This window comes from Octopus sinensis, linkage group LG15, assembly GCF_006345805.1.
Source record: "Octopus sinensis linkage group LG15, ASM634580v1, whole genome shotgun sequence".
In the NCBI taxonomy this organism is placed as follows: Eukaryota; Metazoa; Mollusca; class Cephalopoda; order Octopoda; family Octopodidae; genus Octopus; species Octopus sinensis.
Window position 1 is genome coordinate 29588206 of NC_043011.1, and position 24289 is coordinate 29612494.

The 24289-nt window shown below is 34.9% G+C and overlaps 1 long non-coding RNA gene across 1 annotated transcript; it reads right to left on the reverse strand.

The window, feature by feature from the left end:
• Positions 1–9101: 9101 nt before the first annotated feature.
• On the reverse strand, positions 9102–21472 carry LOC118766271. Its single transcript, XR_005002184.1, has 2 exons — positions 21273–21472; positions 9102–9905 (listed from the first exon to the last, which is right to left on the reverse strand). It is a non-coding gene; the product is annotated as an uncharacterized LOC118766271 (long non-coding RNA).
• Positions 21473–24289: the final 2817 nt, after the last annotated feature.

The following is a 24289-nucleotide window of genomic DNA, read 5'->3' on the forward strand; positions in this document are numbered from 1 at the left end:
ATACATCTGAATGTTTATATATATGTATATTTGTATGTCTACTTAAATAAAGGAGAACCAGTCAGATTTAAATACATATATGTTTGCTTATGTTTATGCATGCATACTGTATATATATATATATAATATATATATATATATATATATATATATATTGTCCCACAGTCAAAAATTGTGAAGCATGACTGTCACCACTACTACATGAACCTGAAGATTGTAGAATTTAATGCATGAAAGTACTAGTTCAATCAGAATGAACATTTAACATTCTATTATTTTATTTTATTTTATTATATCATATTATCTTATATCATTATAAGATTGTAAATAAAACGTGAAAATCAGACAAGGTTGGAATTCCTTTATTAATATATTCTTCTATACACAATCACACCCACCCATATATATATATATATATATATATATATATATATGGGTGTGTGTGATTGTGTATATATATATTGTGTATATATATATATATATATGAGTGAAGGCGCGTGGCTCAGTGGTTAGAGCGTCGAGCTTACGATCGTGAGGTTGTGAGCTCGAATCCCGGACCAGGCTGCGTGTTGTGTTCTTGAGCAAGACACTTTATTTTACGTTGCTCCAGTTCACTCAGCTGTAGAAATGAGTTGTGACGTCACAGGTGCCAAGCTGTATCGGCCCTTGCCTTTCCCTTGGACAACATCGGTGACGTGGAGAGGGGAGGCCGGTATGCATGGGTGACTGCTGGTCTTCCATAAAAAAACAACCTTGCCCAGACTTGTGCCTCAGAGGGTAACTCTCTAGGTGCAAACCCATGGTCAGTGTCTGACCGAAGGGGGTCATCATCATCATATATATGTATATATATAAATAAATTTTAAATGATTGATATGGAAGAAAATGGAGTGTAATTAGTAATTTTGACTTCGTTCTGCACTGCCCCATGTGTAGATGTAGGATGATGTAATGACATCAGATGCAATCCACAGTGTAGTGAGCCTCATCAGCTGATGTGACATGCTTTAAAAGTTATCAGATTTACATTTCATTTTCGCTCCAAGTTATATGCTGGTGGTGAGTTGTTAGCAATTCATTACATCGTCCCACATTCACTAGGGAGCATTGCAGAACAAAGCCGAAATGATTGTTGTGCTAATAAAGCTTCTAGCTACACTCCGTCTTCTGTATCAATAATTTAAAATATACCCAATGCACACCTTGGAATTCCAGACATAGATTCAGCAATTAATGAGCAGTAACGCCAATGACACCTGGCAGTCATAAGTGGTGAACGTACTCTGCAGACACACTACCAGGGACTTATCCAAAACAAGATTTGGATACTGCATTTAATGCTGCCTTTCTAAATCTTAGATTTTTCATTTTAAATTTAGCTTATATATATATATTATATATATATATATATATATATATATGTATACATATATACATATACAGGGTGTAATGGATAAATTGTTGCCATTTTATATTTTTAATTTTACCCATGCACATTGTTTGTTTTTGATCTTGTCAACTACATAGTATAGTAGGGTCACTTGGGCACCATCTGTGAGAAAAACAGCACTATGGTGCAATTCACTCAACCAGCAATTTAGAAATGACATGCACTGCTTGGCATTCGTGTCAGAAGCTCCAATACGAACAGATGGTGAACACAAAGAACAATTGTTGGAAGGCTCATGTCCCCAAAACATGTACTGGGAGTGATAAAAATCAAACATCCAGTCAACACCATGGTGTTTGGAGTGATCATTAGTGATGATGAAATTATGCACATCTTCCTACAGGGCCTCATACTCAACATGGAGGCCTACATCAAGTGTCTGGAGGAGGTACTGCTGCCCTGGGTCAAGAGGATAGCTGTTAGAAGACCCTGTGTCTGGCAGCAGCATTCTGCACCATGCCACACAAGCAGGAGAATCCAGTCATGGCTGTCAGACAATTTTTGTGACAACATTACCCCTAACTCACTAGACTGGAACCCTCTTGATTATTATGTGTGGGGTGTAGTTGAGTGTGAGACCAACAAAACTCCTTGTAACACCAAAGATGAACTGAAGGCAAGGATTATGGCAGCATTCACCAACTTAAACAAGGAGACCATCCAGAAGAGTTGCTGGCAGCCGAGGTTGAAACCAAAGGCGATTTTATTGAGTAAATTTGTTCTGAAAATATTTTAATGTAATTTTGGTAAATATATCTGTTAAAATGAGATGTCACTGTTATCTTCATTTTGTCACATTTTAGATGACAGTTTATACACCACACCGTGTATATAACATCATCATCATCATCATCATCATCATCGTTTAACGTCCGTTTTCCATGCTAGCATGGGTTGGACCATATAATATATATACATAATATATATTACATATAATTATATATATATTATATATTGTAATATATTTACATACGCACACAGAGACACACACATAAATCTTAGTGATTTATATCATAGCTAATTTCTGTATAAGTATGCATGTGTGTGTGTGTGATAAAATTTATACGTATATACCAAATACTCTTCAGACTGATATTACCTTGTAGACATTTATCACGTTTCATTTTTTTAATTAAAAAAATAAAAAGTAAAGGAAACACCTCTTTTGTTTTTCCCTCTTAGCAAAGGGCTTCTTGCTAAAATGGTGAGTACAATCACCCAGTTTTTTTCCAATTATCAGCCACATATATTTATTCTTTAATTTTTCTTTGTTTCTTGTCATTCATAATTTTTCTTAAGATATATTTTGGAGAAATGCAGTATAAATGTTTCGGTGGATTTAGAAAAAAATTGTATGCATTAAAAAAGTGACATAAATATAAAAAGATTTCAGTTATAGACCAAACAACTCATTTCATTCTTTATATTCTTTGCGGAAAAATAAGGAAAATATACCAGACATTTGTGTGAAGCAAATTTATAAAGATTTCCTGTGTATTCAGGAAACAACAATGCATGTATACATACATATTATATATATATATATATAATATATATATATATATATATATATAGAGAGAGAGAGAGAGAGATAGACAGACAGAGAGAGAAACATATATATATATAATATATATATATATATATATATATATATATATATATATACACATACATATACACACACACATGCATATATATATATACATACATTCATATACACACACATGCACAATATATATCTGTAGATGTGTAAACATAGGTGTGTGTATATGTGTATAAATATATATATGTATGTATGTATATATATATTCATATATATATGTATATATGTATATATATGTATGTGCATATATATATATAAATATTAATATATTTGGTATGTGTGTGTGTAGATATATATATATATATATATATATATATATGGATAGATAGATAGATATACACATGCATACACACCTATATATGTATATATATGTATATATATATATATGTTCGTTATTTAATGAATTTTGTAGAAATAACTTGTCACAATAGTTGTGATGTTAGTTTTGCATTATAACTTAGTGTCAGAAAAGAATAAGTGCGATTTCGTTTAACCATTATGAAAATATTTATCATGAAAGAATGTCACCTATATTATCTTTGTAGATAGAGTGAACTGACAAAGAAATATTAAACGAGATAATGTTTTGTGTCGCGTACAGAGATTTAGTCTTGTCTTATATAAAGAGACATCAGATTTTAAGAGGTAGGTCTTATTTGATCAATGTAAGAAAAGAGATAAAATATATAAATTTCGTATTCCTTTCATGCATATTCTTGTAGTATCCCAGAGAAGTTTTCAGTGACTATATTTTATCTTTAAGCAAAGATTAGACAACATTGGAAAATAAATAAATTTGATAGATATAAATACTGTTCAGGTGTCAATTTTAAAATACAATAAAAAGAAGAAGAAACTATAGGATTATGAGATTTAAGAATAAGATCAGTATTTGATTATAAAGTAGGTGCAAATTTGTGCTGAGATAGGTGTATTGTTGATTATATTGATGCCGATATTTCCCAGGTACATAATTCTACCAATTTCAAAATAAACTTGTCTTCAATAAGATTTGAACTCAGAACATTAGGATTATTAACTAAGTACCACATGATGTTCTATTTTCTGCTCTACTAATCCTGCTAGTTCATCACCTCTAGCAAAAAAAAAAAAAAAAAAACGAAAAAGCAAAAAAGAAAAACCAAAACACTGAATGTTGCTATTAAAGCTAATACATTCTGATTCCAAAGATCTAACTTAATGATCTAACTTAAAACTTTCCATCAAAATTTTATGATAATTTAAGTTATAAACACCGATTTAATAATGACAAAATTATTTTACTAAATTTTGAACTATTTTCAAAATTATTGAAAGACACAATAGTTTAACAGAGGCAATAGTTTACAAAGGCAGTGAGACAAACAAGTGAGACAAACACCATCAGCTACATTCCAGCCCTGGAAAGGACATTGCTCTACCACAAATAGTTTTTCTTAATGGAAGTACTCAACACTGAAAGCCAGTGAAACACTTACTCTTCAATTTTACATTGCTACTGCTTACAGTGTGGTTAGCGCAGCAGACTTGTGATCAAGGGATCATGGGTTCAAATCTCAGACTGGGTGATATGTGTGTTTATGAGTGAAACACCTAAGCTCCATGCCGCTCTGGCAGAAGGTAATGGTGAACCTCTGCTGACACTTTTGCCACAACTTTCTCTTGCTCTTTCTTCCTGCATCTAGCAGCTCACCAGTGACAGACCCATGTCCTGTCCAGATGGGGAGCCTATACACCAATGAAACCAGGAAACCGGCCCGTATAAGCTAGGCATAGCTTGAAAAGAACGAACAACAACAACAACTGCTTACAGTAGTAAATTACAGAGCTTAGAGAATGTTATTTAGAGTTACACCTTAGTCATGATTATTTTGTGAGAGAGTCTCTGGGACTATATCCCTTATTGTGTCCTACTTCTTGTTTCAGATGTAAAAATATGGTATTTGAAGGGAATTTAGCTGCTATTTTTAAAATAATAAAATTACACTATTGAGAACCCTTCATTGACTCAAAAGTCTGCTGATTCAAAAGTTATCTGAGGTTAAACAATATCAACAACACTTAAAACTACATTGACTCTTTATCAATGAACTCTGCTTTGGATATGGATATGATTCAACACTTGTGGTGAAATAAACTAATAAACACTGGTAACCCCCTTTGGTTAGTTGTTGGGTATATATTAACATTAGTCCCCCACAGCCCCACAAACTTATTGGGTTAAATATAACCAATAACACTCTCCCTCGATGTAAAGGCATTTAATAAATTTTGAACAAACCTGGTAGCAATTTTGTTTCTGTGTTTAACTTTGGAAATTGGAAAGTTATCGAATAATCAGCGAAAATAATGTATAATAGAATATTGGAAAAAAGATTTAAGTGGCGTCTTGAGAAAACAACGTGAGATTTTAAATATTGATGAGGAAAAGATTTTTATGAGAAAATTTCTTATTGACAGATGTTTAATCACTATTTTTGACAAATTTATTCCGGATACCTGAAGTGTAGAATTTTGCATTCAGTATTAATTTTATGAATTCAATTTGAAGATGATTACATACCGGATCTCAGTTGAGAAGTTATTACATATTCACAATAAAACTTTCTAAAAGATGTCAGAACAGTCGCACAGTAATGTCTTTCTGGTAGCATTGTATTTACTTTTTTGTTTCATAAATGCAGCCGTGTTCTGTGTGAAAATTACTCAGGGTAGCCAGTAGTCATTAACAGACTTAGTTATCAATAAAAGGCCTTAATCACAATGTATAAATACTTAAAGCAGAAAATCAATTAAAGTTATATATCTACATACACCCATACCTATGTGTGCGTTTGTGTGTGTGTATATATATATCACATATATGTATGCATGTTTCTATATATATATGTATGTGTTGGTTTATATATGTACTAGCAGTATTGCCCGGCTCATGCACTTATGCATTCTATGCATGCGTGAATTAAGCTAAACTTGGATGAAGTTCAATCAAAATTCAATTATTTTGGTTTTAAAATCAAGCATTTAATGCCCTCTATTTTTGCACTTATGTGTTCCATTTCCTCAATAGGAAGTACGTAGAAGCATTTCATAAATTTTTGTCGATCAAATAATTGCATTGTTGAATTATTCTTTTAGATCAGTATTTCTCAACGGGGATTTCAGGGGAGGGTTTTAGGGAATCGCTGGCGATGTATCGTGATGATCAAAAATCCGGCCTGCTAAAATTTGGTTAAAGTGATTCAAACTGCAGACTCAACACAAAATGGTCACATTTAATTCAAAGAGTTAAAAATGTTATGAAAACAATTGGTATGTGTTCACAAAGTCCAAACGATTAATACGAAAAAACCCTCCAGGCTACATCCCGAAAATTTATTTCTTTGCCGAATTTCTACAATGTTTACGGCGATTCGTTTTTATATCTTGATTTTTTATTTTTCATGCAATTTACGCATGCTTGCATGCGTGGTGAACACAGTTCACATCAAACAGCTGACTGAGTAAAGCTCACTATTCAATGCATGGGATAAGGCCAAAACAAACACATTATCGATTTTTGCACTTGCGAGATGAATTTCGGAACAGAAATAGCGCAGTTCAATTTTCATTTGCCTAAACTTTAAGTGACCCATTTTTGGTGGTTCTACGATTTGTTGGCTAGAAGGAGATGTGCCGGGAAGTTAAACACACAGACACACACACAGATACACACACAGACACACAAGTTGAGTTTTATATATATAGATATATCACATATATGTAAGCATGTGTCTATACATATATATGTATATCTCTGTATATATATATATATATATATATATATATATATATATACAAGCAAAACGCCCCTCATCCAATGGACGGTGCTGAGTTGTCAAACATTTAAACCAAATTTTCTCAAAACAACTTGTCCGGCCGTCCAATAGGCCTCCCCTTTGAGAAACACTGATTTAACCTAAATTTGAGACACCAGCAAAAGAGCAAGATAGACTTTTTTCTATTCCAAAGAAAAACGATTTTATTCATACAAATATGCAACCAAAGAGTTTAAAGTACCAGTAAGTACATCACAACAGCTGATATACTTGTGCGTACAACTGCCCGTTCCCATGGCTTTGTCGATCGCATTCTCACCTGGAATCGATTTTTGTAATTTTTTCAAGACTTATACACGCCCTGATACTGTCGGTATCTACATATCAAATTTGAGCGCAATCAGATGGAGGATGCCCGAGATCCTAGAAGACACACACACACACACACAGACAGAATGGATTTTATATAATATATACATATATACACACATACACACACACAGGGGAAGATTTTAAAATCGAGTATGCATGTATTTAATAATCATCATTTAATATCCATGTTCCATGCTAGAGCATGGATATCATGTGTTTATATATATATATATATATATATATATATATATATATATATATATGCAAAATGGCTTCTTTCTTGTTTCATTTGAGTTTTCAAATTTCCATTGCACCACAATAGAACACATTGATTAAAAACCTTCCTGTAGAATCAAATGTAATTAAAGCTTAGCTGAGGGACTGGCAGTGTCATTAATGTGTTGAACAATCCTGTGATATTTTTTCATAATCCTCTTTGTTCTGAGTTCAGATCACACCGAGATCAGTTTTTGTCTTTTATTCTTCCAGGTTGTATATAACATAAAATTGGGTGTACCATGTTGAGTTCTGGGGTGGATTTAATTTTCTATACACTATCTCACCACAAAGAAGATTAATAATAATAAGAAGAACAGTAGTTTTATATTTTGGCACAAAGTCAGTAAATTTTAGTCGTGGGGAAGAAAGTGAATTAATTCTATTGGCTTTATTTTAGTGAATTCTGAAATAAAGAAAGGCAAAACCGACTTTGGTGGGATTTGACATCAGAACAGAAAGAACTAGAAATAATGCCACTAAACATTTTCTTTGCCACACAAATCATTCTACCAGCTCACCATCTAATGATGGTAATAATTCTTCCAAATTTTGGCACAAACCCTGAATTTTGTGAGGAAGGAAACTTATTGATTACATTGACCAAAGTACTCAACAAAGTACTTTTTGTTGACCTCCAAAAGGATGAAAGGCAAAGTCAACCTCAAATAGTAATAAAATCATTTTTTTATACCTATGTTAGAAATCGGTTTTATGTATTTAAAGCAATCCTCAAGAGTAAACCAACCAGATCATACAAGACAATAGCAATAAGAATAATTAATATGAAAAACGGAAGGAATACAAATGATTTTTGGTCACCAAAAAATAGAACCATATTTAAAAATGAATTATTGATGAAATCTATTAAATTTGATATCAGAGTATCAGTAATTTTAACCACTTAAAATGGATATCAGTATACTGATGATTCAGTTTCTCAAAGAGTATATAAACTTGTTGAATGGAAGCTTCATCTGAGTGCCGTCTTTCAATGAATCTATGCACAAAGTTTGTCAACTCAGACTGGAAAGCAGCGAATAGAAAATGGCTTTTATTGTGCTCAGAAACAGTTCTGATTTATTCAGAGCAGCAGGAGCAGCAGCAGCAGTAGTAGTAGTAGTAGCAGCAGCAGTAGTGGTAGTAGTGGAAGTAGTAGTAGTAGCAGCAGCAGCAGTAGGAATAGTGGAAGTAGTAGTAGTAGTAGTAGCAGCAGCAGCAGCTGTAGTGGTTGTAGGAGTAGTAGTAGTAGTAGTAGTAGTAGTAGTAGTAGTAGTAGTAGTAGTAGTAGTAGTAGTAGTAGTAGTAGTAGTAGCAGCAGCAGCAGTAGTAGTAGTAATAGTGGAGGTAGTAGTAGTTGTAGTAGTGGAAGAAGAAGAAGAAGAAGAAGAAGAAGAAGAAGTAGTAGTAGTAGTAGTATCAATCAACCTACAGCAATCTAGTGGTAGTGTCTCTTTGAAATTTAAAATATAGTAATATATTCAGGCATTGCCTTAAATGTTATGAAATATCTATTCTAAATAGCAAGCAAAGAAATTATTTAAGAAAATTCTGTTTCGTCACGTAAAACCCCTTTGTATTATTGCATTGTTTTGTTTTGTACTTTTATCTTTTTTTTTTTATCAAATAAACATTTTCAAAAATCCTCCATTGAGAAGTTTTTAAATAATGGTGTAACAAATTTTATTGTGTTAGCTGAAACACCCAGAAGAATTTGAAAAATATTTGCTTTCTTTTTTTTTTGAGAATATATGTTCATAAATCTCTGAATTGTATTTCTTATGTAAAATTGTATGAAAAAGAGTCTACTGTTATTTTCTTTCTATGAAGCAAATTTTGGTTCTGAGCATTAATTAAAATGTCTTTATAGATGTAAAAAGAATAAAGATAATATTTCTTGTTTAATTGGTAATTAATAAACAATGATGTGAATGATTTACAGTCAGTGTTTGAAAGGTCGTTGGCTACAGATGAGAGCCAGTTCTTTCAAGACAAGATATGCAAATAATTTGAAAACATTTATCAAAAAATATGGAAGAAGACAATCAGTTACACTTGGATATATTGTTCAAAAAATATTACAAAGGAGCATGAAATTTTATGTTAATTTAATAAAAATAGTTGAACAAAAAATCAGACTAAAGTGAGATAAAAATTGAATTCCTCCAAATTGAAGGTTTTGTTGTTGTTGTTTTTGCTGGTTATTTTATTTCATTTTTTGCCAACTTAATAAAAAACAACATACAAAACAACCATCTCAGATGATTGATTATTAACAAAGAACTGAACTAAATTGTTCTTGAATATGAAAAAGTCAAACTGTCCATCCACATAATCTAAGACAGGCCGAGTTCAGGAACTGTTGAAATTGTCCTTTAAGAAGCAGCTACCAAAGAAAAAAAAACAAAACAAAAGTAGAAAAATTATTTATAATACAGTATAAGAACATGTATGTATGTATGTATGTATGTTTGTATGTATGTATGTATGTATGTATGTATGTATGTATGTATGTATGTATGTATGTATGTATGCATGCATGCATGTATGTATGTATGCAATAGGAAGAGGATCATTTTGTCTCTTTTAAATTCACCAAAACAATCATTAAACAGTGAGGGAGCCTTTACATGATCAGTGAGCCAGCTAGAAACAGTAGCCAAATATCCTACAATCATACCCTGTTGTCTTAAAATAGGACACATTGGATTATTTGGTACCGGATTTTCTATATATATATATGTAAAAGATAGTTACAGCTAGAATTTCTTAGATCATAGATCAGCTTAACCAATAGTGACTCAGAATCAAACAACAACAATTACAACTCATCTCTTGCACCATCATATCCTTTGATATGAATAATACACACATTACCACAGTCATCACCTAAATCTCAGGTTTTGAGCATTGGCGATGTGTATTACTTGTCTGTTGTAAGAGACAAGTAAAAGGGTTGGTGCCATGAAGGGTAACTGACCATAAAACACTGCCTCAAACAGACCCATCAAACCCAAACATCAAACTGACAATGACAATGACAACAATTATAATAATGATGATGACGGTAATGAATTTATTAATATTGGTTTCAAATTTCAGCACAAGGCCAGCTATGTTGGCACCAGTTCTCAACTGGGACTTCTTTCATCAATTTCAAAAGGACAAGAGGCAAAGTCGACCCTGGCAGCATCTGAACCCAGATCATAATGATGGAGAAAATGTCACTAAAGATTTTGTCGCAAAAGGATGAAAGGCAAAGTTGACCCTGGCGGCATTTGAACCTAGAATGTAAAGACAGACAAATTGCTGCTAAGGACTTATACCATAGATTTCCTATGTTTTCTGATATTCCAGAAGTTTCCAATAACAAAATGTATCTATAGGCACAGGGCAACAATGCACTATAATATAGACAATGGGCTATATACCTGTTGTAATTTAGTCATCCACCATAGTCTGATATGATATTCGGAATAATATTCCTTCTTCAGATATTCTTAGATGGAGTCGCTGCTATAATCGGTTTTCTAATGCCTTTTCTTTCTTATATTGTGGAAGTGTCTCAGCAGTGGTCTCACGATGCACCTTCCAGCGACTCCATCTAAGAATATCTGAAGAAGGAATATTATTCAAAAATATCATACCAGACTCTTTTACTCTTTTACTTTTTTACTCTTTTACTCTTTTACTTGTTTCAGTCATTTGACTGTGGCCATGCTGGAGCACCGCCTTTAATTGAGCAACTCGACCCCGGGACTTATTCTTTGTAAGCCCAGTACTTATTCTATCGGTCTCTTTTTGCCGAACCGCTAAGTGACAGGGACATAAACACACCAGCATCGGTTGTCAAGCAATGCTAGGGGGACAAACACAGACACACAAACACACACATACATATATATATATACATACATATATACGACAGACTTCTTTCAGTTTCCGTCTACCAAATCCACTCACAAGGCTTTGATCAGCCCGAGGCTATAGTAGAAGACACTTGCCCAAGGTGCCACGCAGTGGGACTGAACCCGGAACCATGTGGTTGGTAAACAAGCTACTTACCACACAGCCACTCCTGTGCCTATGGATGACTAAATTACAACAGGTATATATCTATGTGTGTGTGTGTCTTTGTGTCTGTATTTGTCCCCCACCACCACTTGACAACCATGGGAATGAGAACCCAGGTTCGAAATTTCCCCAAGACACTTGATGAAGGCTGAAGAGTATATCAGCCGAAACGGATTAACAACAAACAAAATGAGGACAAATATCTGTCAAATGTAAATAATGTAAATAATGGTGGTGGTGTGTTTATTTCCCTATAATTTAGCGGTCTAGCAAAGTAGACCGACAGAATAAGTACTAGGCTTCAAAAAGATAATAAGTCCTTCAAGATGGTGGCCCACCATGGCTGCAGTCAAATGACTGAAACTAGTAAAAGATAAAAGAAAGCTAACCATAAATTTTGTCTATTACAAACCATTCTTAAGATTCATGAAGACTGCAGGTATTGTATCTATCTTCTTACATTTTAACATAATTACAGTTCCAGGCTTATCAACATTTACTGTTCTTTATTTCCATTTTAGCATTTCAAGATATTGAAATATTACTCTATATCCCCAGGTAATACTACACTAATTATTATATTTGTCATCTTGTCCACAGTTTCTTGCAAGCTTCTACTGTTTCACTTAGCTGCCTTTCACTGTTCCTAAGATGTGTGCAACTGTGTCATTGTGAAAGTGAAAGCTGGTGTTAGTACAACACATCTGCTTCACTTTCACGTAGGAGTTGCTTCATAACTGGCAAAGTGGCTGAGTTGTTAGAACATAGAACAAATTACAGTGTAATATTTGTTCTAAATCTCTGTGCTTTGAGTTCAAATCTCACAGAGGGCATTGTTCATTTAATGTCCACTTTCCATGCTAGCATGAGTTGGACGATTTGACTGAGGACTGGCAAACCAGATGGCTGCACCAGGCTCCAATCTTGATCTGGCAGAGTTTCTACAGCTGGATGCCCTTCCTAACACCAACCACTCTGAGAGTGTAGTGGGTGCTTTTATGTGCCACTGGCACGAGGGCCAGTCAGGCAGTACTGGCAATGGCCATGCTCAAATGGATTTTTATTATCTGCCACCTGCACAGGAGCCAGTCCACCAGCACTGGCAACGATCTCTCTTGAATGTTTTTTCATGTGACACCAGCACAATATATCATTATTATTATTATTATTATTATTATTATCATTATTATTATTATTATTATTATTATTATTATCATCATCATCATCATCATCACTGTAATTTACTTTTAGCTGCATGTTTTCTTCAGGTCAAGTAGCCCATCCTGTTCAAAAAGTCTCTGAATGAGGGTTGTTTAAGGATGACAAACAAAACACCCATATTTTCAGAGGTGAATTATTCAAACCCCAAAGATTTCCTTTCAACATACGGCTATGATGCTCCCCCACTACTTCTGCTCATGATCAGAGATACACATATCGTCAGCCACTAAGGGACATGCTCATCTGGTTAAGGTCAAGCAACTGACAAGCAAATCTGTGGTATTGAGCAGAATATTTGTTGTAGCCCATCTTTTATACCAAGACAAAATATATACATGATAACACTTCCAATCAGTTAAGATCAGAAGCCATGAGAGTCAATGCCTGGTACTGCTAGTATTATCATTATTACCGCTGTCTTAGCGAAGGCAGAGGTATTATGATAAGCTCCACTCAGATAAGTATGGAGATCATTTAAAACGACTAACAATCCTCTTCTTCTTCTGCTTCCTCCTCTTTCTCCTCCTCCTCACCATCATCATCATCATCATCATCATCATCATGAACCTCATTGTCACCATCATCATCATCATTAACATCACCATCATCATTAACATCACCATCATTGACAACAACACCATCACTCTCAATACTGCTAACATCATCCTCATCATGACCATGACCACCACCATAATCACCACCACCACCACCAGCACCGCCACCACTACCACCAGCACCACTACTATCCTCCTTCTCCTCCTTATCATCATCATCATCATTATTGTCGTCATCAACAACTACAACAGCAACAACATTTAGTGTTCTCTTACACATGGTGTAGAATCAATCCAACAAAAACAACATCGAGATAACAACTCAATCATTGCATTCATCTCTCTCTCTCTCTCTCTCTCTCTCTCTCTCTCTCTCCCTCTATCTCTCGCTCCCATAAAAAAAAAAACCTTAGCAAATAATAATCTTTTCTTTGCTTGGACACATAAAAAAGGTTTGTACAATTACAACACAGCAGAAGGCTGTGTATCAAGTCAGTCGATGGATTTCGCAAAGATGGATTAATACAAGGGTTAGCCAGAGTGACTCAGGGACAGATGAAGAGTTTTAAACAAACAGATCAAGTGATAAGGTAATTATTGTTGGAAAGAAAACAAATTAGTGATTCGGCTTAATTATAAATTAAGATAATGATGAAAGGTTTGGAGAAACTAGCATGGAGTAATGAACGGAAAAGTCAGGTTGAACTTAGAGAAATCAATGGGGAATTCTGCTGGCAGGTAAATAGTATTGTGCACATATATATATATAGAGATGTGTATGTGTGTGTGTGTACAAGTAATATATGTGTGTGTGTGTGTGTGTTTATCTATCTATATATATATTTATAGATAGATTTGTGTGTGAGTATATGTGTGTGTGTGTGTGTGTATTTATATATATACTCTTTTACTTGTTTCAGTCATTTGACTGTGGCCATGCTGGAGCACTGCTTTTTTAGTCGAGCAAATCGCCCCCCAGGACTTATTCTTTGTAAGCCTAGTACTTATTCTAACAGTCCTTTTTGCTGAACCGCTAAGTTACAGGGATGTAAACACATCAGCATCGGTTGTATGTATATATATATATATATATATATATACACATATATACATATATATATATGTGTGTGTATGTAGATACATATATATATATATAAGTAGATAAATGAATTATCTTATTACGGATAATTCAAATGATAACTGATACCTGCGTAGCAAAAATCACAACAGAAAAAGCACGGTTGAGGTTACGACCATGGGGCCTAAAATCCGTGCCTTAGTGCGGAAATTTGAAGTTTTATATATTTAGTGTAGGAAGAAATGGAGCTGAACGAAGATTTAACAAAATTCCTTTTTATTATTTTCTACATATGTTTCAAAGGCTGCAAAGTCCCTAATTCGGATTGAATAAGGAGTCCATTTTGCAGCCTTCTCTTCAGGAAAATCCAGGAACTTAATTCTCCAACAAAATGCACAGCAAGCTTTTCGACAAACGCTCACGAGGAGCCCATGGAATAAATGGCACAAACTGTCTATCTATATGCGTTGACGCCAGGCTGGGTGAAAGCAGACGAGAAGGTCCGTTGAGATAATTCAAGGTCAAAATCCGGTTAGCAGAAGGGGAGTACAGGAAAATCAAAGAGTGTGAATGTATTCTGTATGACTGGTGTTAATATTTGAATTATTTTAAAAATGAGTGCTAGAGTGTTTGAGTGTGAGAAATTGCTTTCATGTATGTGTGTGTGCGTCTATGTATGTGTGGCAGTGTGTTTCGAAGGCAGCAAGAGAGAGAGATATAGCAGGTATTAATGGTCAAGCAACAGAAAAGACTGTGTCTGTGTGTTCGTCTGTAACCACTTGATAGAGAGAGGGGGTGTCCACAATGGTCATGGCAGGATACAGTGCTGCTGTCAGGGATGTCAGCAGTTCTAGACAACTAGCAGTTCTTATACTAACAGGGAAGGGATATCCCCTTACAAATTTAATTCAAATTTTTTTCAATTTTCTTAGGAAATCAAGGGGTTAACTATATTAGACTTCATTGGTATGAGAGAAATGTATGCCGTTTCCAGTGGGGGCATCTGAAAGAATTTTGCACAATCGAGTTAACAAGGTGCCCTCGGGCGAACAGAATATGAAAGAGTTCTGAGTTACAAAGAGCACAGATTTTTTTGCCCTTATCAAACGGTAAAGACACCGATAAAATTGACCATTCCAGTCTAAAAGTTGAATTCGCGTTCTTCAAACGCCAGACTAATTTGCTTAGCCCCGTAGCATGTTGCTTTTCCTTATCACGGAACGTGGAAAAATGATTCGATATTCTAACAGCCAATTTCGATGATGAAGCTCTGATATAAATGTAGACATCGGAATCAGTATAAACTCTGCACTGGTAAATGGCGTTTCTAATCTTGGAGTTACTAGATAAGAACCTTAATCTATTGGGATTGGTTTCCAATATTAATACAGCGTTCTTATTACTATGATGATTGTAAAAACTACCGCTGGATTCGATATTATTCACCCCATTATCATTACTATTTAAGGCAATATCACCTGCATATTCCCTGTTACTGTGAATGCTGTGATTGATAATGTCCGTAATACTACCGTTGTTAAAACCGCTGCTAATATTATTGTTGGGACTCCCTACATTAATGACTAGATCAGTGCTCTTATCCCTATTACCATTACTTACTCCTCCTACGTTAATGACGAGATCATTGCTCTTATCCTTATTACTATTACTAACTCCAATGTTGGTATGGAGGTTGCTAATATCTGTGCCAGTTCTATTATTATTATTATTATTACTGCGCGTTATGTTGGAATTAGATGGAGCAGAGTCTCCGCTCATGGGTGAGAGGGCCTTATTTAGCAGCTTATTGTTATGGGAGGAAATTATCTGTGAAAGATTTTTAGTATTGGAGAAGGCTATCCTAACTTTGTGTGAATTTACAGTGGAGTAATATCTCGAATTTCTGGGAAAATTTCTGGCAATTGCTTGGTGAAACTGCAACGGTAGGTTAGATCTTATTTGTTTACCAAAGGGAATTACAAACCAAATATAGTTTTTCCTGTTCTTGTACTGGCTCGGAGAGTCAACTCTAACATTAAGGTGGGTATCTCTGGGTTGAATAATGGGTTTTGCCCTACGATGGCCTCCCCTGGTCCGCAAATTATTTATGTTATCTATATTTATGCTAGTTGTACTTGTATCGACATTCCTCAGGCTACCATCACTACTTATATTATTTATGTTATTGTAACTTGACTTATCCTGATGATAGAATGCTGGTTTCGGAAGGGCCGGGTCTATATATGCTACCTTCTTCCTATAACCGGCTTTTGACGGGGCGGCATTATAAAATTCCGCTTTCTGCCTAAAAATGTCGACGTTGGCAGATAAATTTGTTAATCTTTGAGAAATATTTTTAACTAAATTGTCTGTTATAGTTTTTGCGTGGTTAGAGAAAACACTGACATACTTTAGGTTAGTGGAAGGTTTGTGGTAGGGGCAGTAAGAATCACTATGCAGGTTTAGTGTGACATCTAAGAAATTAGCCTTGGTAAGTTCGTTATCAAAAACTATGCTCATGCCCATCCTAGAGAAGGCTGCAAAATGGACTCATTCAATCCGAATTAGGGACTTTGCAGCTTTTGAAACATATGTAGAAAATAATAAAAAGGAATTTTGTTAAATCTTCGTTCAGCTCCATTTCTTCCTACACTAAATATATATATATATATATATATATATATATATATATATACACACACATATATACATATATTTATGTATGTGTGTATGTATATATACACACACACACACACACATATATATATACATATATATATATATATATACATATACATATATATACATATACATATATACACACACATATATATATAGGAATGTATATATATATCTAGATGTGTCTTTGTGTCTGCACCTAACCCCCATTACCAACAACTGCTTGATGACCAATGATGGTATGTTTATTTCCCCAAAACTTAGAAGTTTGCGCAAAAGAAACTGATAGAGTAAGTATCAGGCTGAAAAAAAAAAAGTCCTGGCATCAGTTTGTTCAGCTAAAACCCTTTAAGGCGGTGCCCCAGCATGGCCACAGTCAAATGACTAGAACAAGTAAAAGAAAAGAAGAATATAAAATATATATATAATTTATCTCTTATCTTTTACCTATCTCAGTTATTTGATTGTGGCCATGCTGGGGCACCACCTTGAAGGGTTTTAGTTGAACATGTTGACTTTAGGACATTTTTTCTTTTTTTAAGCGTAGTACTTATTCTATCAGCCTCTTTTGCTGAACTGTTAGGTTACAGGGATATAAACACACCAATACCGGTTGTCAAGCGGTGGGTGGGTGGGACAAACACAGGCCCAAAGACATACACACAGAGATACACATGCGCACACACGTCCACACACACACACACACACACACGCACACACACACACACACACACACCACACACACACACACACACACACATACAAACTCATATACGATAGGTTTCTTTTAGTCTCTATCTACAAAAACCCAGCCACAAGGCTTTGGTCGGCCTGAGACTATAGTAGAATATAGTGGATTTTGAATTGGTTGGTTGTTCAACCCTAGGTCAACTTTGATCAAGTAAATCAACACATAATCATCAAAGGCAATCCAGCTGTGACCTTCCCTTCTAATTCATCCACAGCTATATTATTCTATGTAGCTTCTTTAACCCTTTTAGCATTCAGATTGCTCTGTCACATGCAATGCTTATTTATTTACATTGTGAATTAATCGTGCATTATCTTGCAATGGCCCAGTGGTTAAGGCAGCAGACTCGTGGTCATAGAATCGCAGTTTTGATTCCCATACTGGGCGTTGCAAGTGTTTATTGAGCAAAAACACGTAAAGCTCCATGAGGCTCCGGCAGGGGGTGGTGACGAACCCTAATGTACTCTTTCACCACAACTTTCTCTCACTCCTTCTTCCTGTTTCTGTTGTACCTGTATTTCAAAGGGCCAGCCTTGTCACACTCTGTGTCACACTGAATCTCCCCAAGAACTATGTTAAGGGTACATGTGTCTGTGGAGTGCTCAGCCACTTGCACGTTTATTTCATGAGCAGGCTGTTCCGTTGATTGGATCAACTGGAACCCTCATCGTAGTAACCGATGGGGTGCCAGAAAAAATCTTGTAACTATGAGAATTCAATGATGTGGTTGTTAATTTTTAGAATGATATTGTATGGTAGGTGTGAGAGGCTGGGCCTGGCCAGTTTGAAGATAAAACATGAATAATATTTCGGCTGGATATGGCTGATTAAAATGCTAAAGGGTTAAGACAACAGTGCGTTTGATTTTAGAGATTTTTGTCTGCTATTTATAGCAAGCTGAGTGACTATGTAGGAGTTCCCTTATCTCATAACTAACTCAAAGTTCAGTTCTATATTTAAAAGATGAGGAATTATGTACATTATTTACATTATTTACATTCAACAGATATTTGTCCTCATCTTGTTTGTTGTTAACACAATGTTTCAGCTGATATACCCTCCAGCCTTCTTCAGGTGTCTTGGGGAAATTTCGAACCTGGGTTCTCATTCCTAAGGTCTTTTTCGATGTTATTATTATTATTATTATTATTATTATTATTATTATTATTATTATTATTATTATTGTTGTTATCATCATCATCATCATCATTATTATTATTATTGTTGTTGTTGTTCAGGTCACTGCTTGGAATTGAACTTGGAATCTCAGGGTCAGTAGCCTGCACTCTTAACCACTATGCTATATGCCCATGGGCATATGGCGTAGTGGTTAACAAGAAACAAGATGAGGACAAATATCCGTCTTTTGTAAATAATGTAACTCAAAGTTGTTGTTGTTGCTGTTATCGTTTAGTGCCAGGCTAACCCTGATCAAGCTGATCTGCGATCAAAGTGATTTTATCTAATTTGTTTCCTATGTTCAAGGAACTCAAGACCATACTATCGCCCACAATATCTTCTTTTCTAAGATAGCAGAGGTTGGTATGATTTAAGAGAGATTTGGCTGTTATTTTTAGTAGTTGCTGAGCAACCATACACAGATTCTTCCCGCGTTGGTTCATTATAAACAGGCTTCTGTTAGAAGTGAAAGGTGAAATAAACAAACTACAAAACATTGTAGGTGAAGTAAAAAAAAAAAAAAGAAAATGGAAAAGCAACAGGTATGAATGATTTGCATTAAATTTCACATACGAGATACAAACCAAATTAATGAAGCATGAATACAGGTGAATGAAAAACAAAAACAACAACTAAAAAACGGAATCATAGAAAAAGGAGTCTAAAATGGAGGATATTCCAATAGTTGAGGTAGGGGCATGACAGGGGAAAGGAAAATCAAAATAGGAAAAAAAAACAAATATCCAAGTTCTGCCTGTGATTCCTTTAAAATATTTTGTTTGTAGTAGTACATGCGTGATACTAGAGCAGCAGTGAATGATTCCTTTTGTCATATCCATATAACTTCAACTAGTAGCAAAAATTTCCTGTCTAACCTTTGATTTGGTTTGGATTTCGTATTTTAAGGAAGCTGACAGTTCATTAAAATGGAAATTACCAATGAAGAATTTCAATTAAAAACATATATATACACACATATCATACACATATGTGTGTGTGTATATATATATATATATATATATATTATATATATATATATATATAAATATGTATATATATATATAGATATATATATATATATATATATATATATATATATATATACACACACACATATGTGTATGATATGTATGTATATATATATATATAGATATATATATATGTACATATATGTATGTGTATATATATATATGATTGTATATATATATATATATGATATTTAAAAAAATGAAAGAAAAATATGAGAATGAATGAAAGGCAGTCACAGACGAACAGACAAACGGACAAGGAGTAGAAATACAAAATCTTAATGTCAAAAGATAAAATTAGAAATGAAATGAATGGAAATGAAAGATTGTAGTACTGATGGGGAAGGAGAGGTGAAGAAATTTCTAAGCTAATGGGTACAGAATCATTAATGACTTTTTCTCTTGCAGTAGATGATGGTTGTGATGGGGGTGGGTGAGTAGTATTGATAAACTCCAACCCCCGCTTTTTTTATGATTTAAGATGTAAATACTTTAGTGGGGGGGGGGCGGTTTGTTTTGCTTGTCTGTTGGTTGGTTTCTTATTTTATTTGTTGTCTGTGTTTGTGTGTGTATGAATGTATGAAGGCATATGTATTGACATGTGTGGTGTGTATATGCATGTGTGTGTGTATGTATGCATGTGTGTTTGTGTGTGTGTGTGTTTGTGTGTGTCAGTGTTTGTATGTATGTGTGTTTGTTTATATGTGTACTTGTTCATATGTGTCCATATGTGTGATCGTGCATGCATATGTATGCTTGTGTGTGTGTGTATGTGTGTGCTTGCGTGTGTGTATGTGTGTGTGTTTGTCTGTGCTAGTGTTTGTATGTTTGTGTGTTTGCATGTGTGTGTGTTTGTGTCCGTTTGTTTATGCGTGTGCATGTTCATATGTGTGCATATGTGTGAGCGTGCATGCATATTTATGTATGTATGTGTGTGTATGTGTGTGTGTGTGTGTGTGTGTTAGGTCCTTTTTAGATACTTGGTTTTTTTTTTGGTCTGTTTATTTTTTACTTCTTGTTTTGTTTTATTCTGCCCCAACCTTCCCCTATATTTCAATTTGTGACATCTAAGGTGTTGTTACCATTGTTGTTATTGTCGTTGTCGTCGTTGTTGTCATCGTTGTTTTTTTTGTGTCATTTGTTTCATTGTTTAAAGAAGGTTGAGAGGTTCTATAAATATAAAACATACGTATATATGCAGATGAGATGCGATGAGGTAACATCCAAACACTGAGCTGACGGTAGGAGGCTTCTATCAATGATTTGCACAGCTTGTAGTGTAGTAACTAGCCTACTGTATTTATTGAGTGCTTCGATATGCATAAATATCAAGAAAGCATAAGTGGAAGAAGTATTTCCAAAGGAGAGACAGAGAGAGAAAATAAAAGCCAAGAGGTGGGGGGTGAGAGAAAAGAGAAAATGAGAGGCAGAGAGAGAGAGAGAGAGAGAGTTTGCATGTGAGATGCATACAGATGCATGCAGATAGAGAGAGATGAAATAAGATGAGACAAAGAAGATGCTAAGATGCAGCAAATGCAAGAACTACAGTGAGGTTGAGATTTTTTTTTTATATATATATTTTCCTCTCCAATCTTCTCTGCACTAGACATAGTATGGCTGTATTATTGATGTATTGGAAAATAGAACGCTAATTAAATATGCATTCTGTTGGGATTTTTAATTGGGTGAAGGACAAAAAGAGAAAGAGACAGTGTGTGTGTGTGTGAGACAGAGAGAGAGAGAGAGAGAGAAAGAGAGTGAGAGAGATGGAAATGGAAAGAAGGAGAAAGAGAGAGATTCAATGAAAATGGTTGTTGTTGGCGTCTATTTAGCACAAGGATAGCAAACCTATGATTAAAACTGCTTTAACTTTGACCATTCCATCATTTTACTAGAAACAAAGAACTTGGAACCATATTATCTAGCATGGCCCTCTCTTCTAAGACATTAGGGTTTGATTTCTAGGAGATTTGACTAGTATTTCTGGGAAGATGATAGTGATCATATAAAATAGCTTTTTCCCGACCAAGGACTCCCAGAACACAGGAGGTCTATAAGAGGTTACCAGGGATCACGTAAGAAATAGACTAATTTACATTAGAGCATTTTTGAGTGATTTTTATGTTTAATTCCATATTAGAAATTCTTTTATAAACATGCAGGTGAAATATAACCTTGCTTGAAAACAGCTAAGGGTCAGTGACAGGAGGGACATCCAGTTGTAGAAAATCTGCCTCAACAATTTCATCCAACACGAGCAAACATGGAAAAGGGGACATTAAAAACAATGATGATGATGATGATGATGATGATGATGATAATGTATTTATGTATTTAGTATCATTGTTGGCTGTGGCAGGATTTGAACTCAGAATGCAAGGAGGCAGGGCAAATATTATAAGGGTTGCAAAGAGAATTTCTTTCAATTCTGTCAATCCATAAACCCGGTTAGGTTCTTTTTTTTTGCTTATTTATCAACCTCAAAAAGATGGGAAGCAAATTGAGAACAGTAGGATTTGAACTCAAAGACTAAAGATTCAAATCACGTACCACAAAACATTAAATTTGACATCTTGTTGACTCTACTAATTCACCATCTAAATCATTTATCTTTTACCCTTTCATTTTTATTCTTTTCAGTCAATTGACTGCAGCCATACTGGATCTCTTTTTTCAAACCACCAAGTTACAGGATGTAAACACACCAACACCGGTTGTCAAATGGTGGTAAGGAACAAACACAGGCACATGCACACACATACACCCACACATGCACCCCCACCCATATATATATATATATATATATATATATATAGGAGAGAGAGAGAGAGTAGTTGTATACTGTCAACTTAATGTGACAGTCCCATGAAGGGACCCACACGACTGCTATTTAGCCCTAAGAAGCATCAATGCTTCCTGTCGGCCTTGACACATTTCCTGTGTCCTTATTTCTCTCTGAGATATTTAGAAATGTAATATTTCCATATATATATATATATATATGTGTTTTGGAAATTCCTTGATACAGATATAATATTTGGAGAGAAGATTCTTTTCTCAAAGAGTTAAGATTGAGAAAAGAACCTTTTTAGAAAGTTGGAAGACACTAACCTTATAGATGTGCAAGGGCGATGAAACTCAAACCAGCAACTTCCCTTATCCCAGGGAATGTCCCAAGGGGGTCTATTTTTTAAAAGCCACCTAATTGGGGCCCCTCTGACACCCCTATTTTTATTGCATTTTAAACTAAATACATGGCATTGACAACTAAATTGGGGCAATGACAAAAGATTTCATACCATGAACTCCCAAGTAGTATTGTAAGGAGGTACACTTTCTGAAGGGCCACTTAAATGGGCCACTGAACCCCTATTTTTAGTGCATTTACTCCACTCCTATGCTTATTGTTTAAAGTATGATCAGCATCGGTGCTTAGCATACTTGCAGAAATAAGTTTCATTACACAAGGGTAGAGAGCCGCAAAGTGTCCTGATAGTGGGGCCAAAGGCCTCAAAGGTGCCCTCCACAGGAGCTATCCTGAATGTTGCCTGAAGGGCAGCTTCAAGGCAAGTATATATATATATATATATATGACAGGCTTCTTTCAGTTTCCATCCACCAAATCCACTCACCAAACTTCAGTGTGCCCAAGGCTATAGTAGGAGACACTTCAAGGTGTCACATAGTGGGACTGAATCGAGAACCATGTGGTTGGGAAGTAAGCCTTGTACAATGTGCCCTACCACTCATAAGGCCAGAGGGGAACTCAATTCCCATGGAGCATGACTAAATTACAAAATTTGTCCTTGGATGGGAGAAATTTATAGCTGAGTGGACTGGAGTGATGTGAAATGAAAAGTTTTGCTCAAGAACACTATGCACTGCCTGGTCTGAGAATTAAAACCACAATCCTGTGATTGTCAGTGCAACACCTTAACCATTAGGTTACTCACTTTCACTAAATCATTTACACTGAGAAGAAAATTCTAGGAAAACAATAAGAAGTTGATGAATGTCTTGGTGGGTTTCTTTCAAGTGGGGAGCATTGATGCAAAAGGTACACATTTAAAAATATGTTTTGCAACTATTTTTATAAAAGTTCTTTTATAATTACATCTATATGTGTATACCTTTATTTGTATGTGTGTGTATGCAAGGTGTATATATATATATTTGCAAAATTCTAGGAAAACAATATGAGGTCGA